Genomic DNA, 4,501 nt, shown 5'->3' with positions numbered 1-4,501 from the left:
AGAGAATGAGCGAGTGGCTGAGCTCGCTCTCACTTATTGGCCCACCGACAGGCGCCGTTCCGACAACGGACGGGCCGTTAACGGCCGTCAACGCGCGGCGGCCGTCTGTTCGCTAGCGTGGCGACTGATTCGCGGGCCCAACCGGTCAGAATCGGGGTTAGCGCGGGCGAAGCGAGCGATTTCCCGAGTTGGTAGTTTTTTGCCACGGTTTAGTCTAAATTTGGTAGTTTTTCGCACAAAAACGTAAAGTGGTAGTTTTTCGTCACGTTTCTGACAATTGTGGTAGTTTTTGGTTAAATACTCGACCAGCCAAGCAAGTGCGTGCACCAGAGCCCCACGACTAGTGCGCGGTGCATTTGCCCCTTACTGATGTCGACATCATCGAGCTGCTGCATGTCTTCCCCCTTGAGCCTCTCGTCCACCGCTTCAACTATGGTTCCCTTCTCGTACAGGTCCCAAATCCATCTGAGCAACGGGATGGCTTTGTCGGCCGGTTCCCCTGTTCCCATCTCGGGTCGCCGGCCGGACATGACCTCCAACACAACGATGCCAAAGCTGTAGACGTCGGCTTCGGTGCTTGGCCAGCGTGTGCGGATAAATTCCGGGTCTATATACCCTACGGTGCCCATGACAACCTGTGTCGTTAGTGGCCCGGCTCCATGCTCGACGAGCCTCGCCAGCCCGAAATCCGCCAACTTGGTGTTGCGTGATGAGTCGAGGAGTATGTTGCTGGGCTTGATGTCGCCATGAAGCACACACTCATCCCACTCTGTGTGGAGATAGCGCCGTGCAGATCCCAGTCCAAGGATGATCTTGTATCTGTACGTGTGTCATTCAATAAGATCTGGTTGATTAACTACCATGCTCCATGCATATTTATCAATGTAGTAGTGATTAAATTGATTGAAAATAATGGTAGTAATGACCCAAAAGGAGGAAGTGATTTCATAATGTCTGTGTTTATTCCAATTAATTAAAGTTCTAGGTTTCTTACAAGTCAACCAAAGTTTACATAGAAATATGCTAAGATCTACAACATCAAAAATATATTGTACGGATATACATTTTATACAAAACTTATAGCAAAGGGAGTAGTCACGTACCTCTCTGCCCAAGTAAGCAGGCAACTCATGTTGTATATGTGCCGGTCCAGGCTGCCTTCCGTTACGAGCTCATAGACGAGCAAGAACCCTTCGTGGCTGTCGGACCAGCCTAGCAAGTGCGTAAGGTTCCGGTGCCTCAATCGGCTTATGATCTTCATCTCCGCCTCGAACTCTTTCCTTCCCTGCGCAGACGATTCCGCAGACAACATCTTGATGGCCACCGGGTTGTCTTGGTCACTGAGGCTGCCACCCCGGTAGACGTTGCCGAAGCCCCTCGCCCGAGCTTCCCCTCCTCCGCACAATCCTTGTTGGTGGCCGCGAGCTCACGGTAGCGGACTAGCAGTACCGTCTAGGGCTACCCCTCTCTCAAACTCAGCTTGCTCACGTTTTTTGTCGTTGGAAGCATCTAGCCTCTTCCATTTTCGTCACCAACAGACTATGACAGCAGCGGCGGCACAGACCAACACGAGAAAAGCTACTGCCATGGAAGGCACTAGCACAGTCACTAGTCGTTTCCGGCTCGTATTGGCACTGGTTACCACCATGGCATCATCAAGAGTGGAGCTAAATGACCAAGACAACACCTGGTGTAGCTCGCTGCAGAATCCAGTTGCTGCCACAAAGCCAACAGCGACTTCCTGGGGCAGGTCCTTCTTCATGTTCACCAACGCGTTCACGCTATATGGCGGCTCGTGCTCGTCGCCGTCGATTTGGAGACGGGCGACCAGGACACCCATGCGGTTGTCGTAGCTGATTTCGGCTGTCATGGTGGCGTCGTTGGAGACAAGGCGCTTTGTCACGTTCGTGTAGGCCCCGGAGTCGATGGAGTTGACGTCTATGCCAATATGGTTGTCGCTGTGGTCCCAGGGGCTGAGGTAGGTTCGTAGGTGTCGAACTCCACGGCGACGATGCGGTCATCGCCCGTGGCATTGAGGCGGTTGTTGTCGTTGAAGAGGGCGAGGTTCTCGCCGTAGCCGTTGGGAGGGAGCCTCGATGGGTAATGTGCCAGGAAGAAAGCCATGTAGTCGGCCATGCCGTCGCCGGCAGGAAGGCTTGTGTTACATAGACGGAGACCTTGGTCCATCTCGTCTTTGGGCCTGATCTGGAACGTGAAGTTGGAGGAGAAGCTGGCCACCTCGCCGGTGGTGTCATCCCAGAGCGGCACCGGCCGTGGGTATGACGCCCGGCCGACGCTGAAGAAGTTGGCTTTGATGTCGTTCTTTGTCAGATCGATCACGTTGCCGGAGCCCATGTGCGTGTCGTGCTCGCACCTGAGCTCCGTGTCGCAGAGGTCGCCACAGCTGGAGAAGTTGCAGCTGAAGGAGAGTGCGATAGCCAAAGCCAGCCCCAGAGGTGCGCTACTGCTTGGAAATAATCTTGACTAGTTGTCTTCGGCATCGCGTCATGTAAAAAAAGCAGTCAAGTCTTAGTTTAGTTGGTAGAGTCGTCCATCGTGTGTTAGGCATAGTAGTCAAGTCTTGGTCTAATTGCACTGCTTGCATCATAGTTGAGCTCGAGTCTTTTGCTACCCTTGTGCCGTGTGCAGCCAATTATGGTTTAGGTCTGTGCCGTGTGCGTGTGGATGTACATGCACGTACGGCTGTAACTTATATAGTACTCCCTCCATTCCACAATGTAATGCCTATAAATTTTTGTGAAAGTCAAACTTTTCCAACTTTGACCAAGTGTATAGAGAAAACTGTCTACATCTACAATACCAAACATGTATGTTCTGAAAATATAACTCATGATGTATCCAATGAGGTGCATTTAGTATTCTAGATGTACCTACTTTTCTCTGTAAATATGGTCAAAGTTTGTAATGTTTGACTTCTGTAAAAATCTATAGGCACTATATTATGGAACGGAGGGAGTAGTTCTTTTTTAAATTGTTACCGAGGAGAAAAGACTCCCCACCTAAATTAGTAGTATATACTATCATACGACTGGGCACGATATGGGTCGTTGGCTAAAGTTTTTTTTGCGCGTGTTCATGCGCTCTTTGATGTGGTCGATACAAGGGCAACATCCAGTGTGTTTATGCGAGGCAGCACAGCAAGTCGTGTCGGTCGCATCGGCAATAGAATGGGAAAAGAGGAAGAGAAGAAGACAGATGAAGAGTGAGAGAGAAAGAGAAGAGGAACACTGTCAGCCGCTGGATCTGGTACAAATGGATGGAGGCGATTACAAACTGCGGGAGGGTCCATCCAACCAATCAGAACGCATTGAGGCCTTTTCGAGCGTTGCAAGCAAACACTCAATACATTTCTTATCTTATATATGTAACCTGTATACCCAATACATTTTTTTATCTTATATACCTCAATACAGTTTTTACATGTAATATGCAACATATAAGTTGTTTTGTAAGAGTTTCCATATTTTTTAATTGATCAGTATTTTGTACAGTATAAATCCCTAGAACTGCATTTAATGGCTTAAATATAGCAAAGGACTGCGTAAAATGCCAAATTTTGGCATGTTACAAGTAATGGTGTGTGTTGAGTGGAGTATAAATAAATTGAAGGTAAACGGATGAATCAACGGCCACTTCACACGCAAACCTCATCTGTTCCTTCTTGAAATCTAGCATCTTCCTTGGAGATGGCCCAATTTATAAGCAGCCTGTGTGACAACTTTTGTGAAACATTCTCAAATTTTTACAACAATCGCTAGGGCATATATCATGGCACCATGCCAAGTATCGTGGTTTTCTTGCTTTGTTTGCATTTTCTCAAATGAAAATGTCAATAACCTCCATGTGTGCCATCGAGTCTTGCCCCCCTTGTGTATGTGAGTCCTATTCTTTACTTGCACAAGGCTTAAAAGTAGACTCAAGGAATCCAGTAGTATTTTTCAACCCACTTCTTACTACTATTTCATTTACCAGTGGTTCAAATTGGAACTATATCCATTAAATGCCTATAAACGCACTTAATGACTTAAATATAGCAAAAAAGCTCTAAAAAGGCCACATTTGAACATGAAAGATATAATAGTGTATGTTGAGTGTAGAAAACATTTGAAGGCCAATGGATGAATCAGTGGTCACTTCACATGCAAACCTGGTCCGTTCCTTCTCGAAACCTAGTTCCTTCCTCGGAGATAGTCCAGTTTGTAAGCAGTAGCGTGACTACTTTTACGAAACATTCTAAAAATTTACTGCAACCTATAGGGTCCATGACACCATGCCAAGTCTGACAATTTTATGGCTTCGTTTACATTTTCTCAATTTAAAATGGCAATACCCTGCATGTTTGTGACCGAGTATTGGCCCCTTGTGTATGGGAGTCCTACTCCTTACTTGCACAAGGCCTAAAAATGTATTTAATAGCTTAAATATAGTAAACGGGCCTTGCAAAATGTTAAATTTTAACATGAAACTATATGGTATATAT

General features: G+C 47.0%; 1 pseudogene; it reads right to left on the bottom strand.

Annotated features, from left to right (window-relative positions):
• Window positions 1–293: 293 nt before the first annotated feature.
• On the bottom strand, window positions 294–3,864 carry LOC123067137 (L-type lectin-domain containing receptor kinase IX.1-like; annotated as a pseudogene).
• Between the last annotated feature and the right edge of the window lie 637 nt (window positions 3,865–4,501).

The sequence above is a fragment of the Triticum aestivum genome, chromosome 3B (genome assembly GCF_018294505.1).
Source record: "Triticum aestivum cultivar Chinese Spring chromosome 3B, IWGSC CS RefSeq v2.1, whole genome shotgun sequence".
NCBI lineage: Eukaryota > Viridiplantae > Streptophyta > Magnoliopsida > Poales > Poaceae > Triticum > Triticum aestivum.
This window is presented reverse-complemented; position numbering and strand designations above follow the sequence as displayed.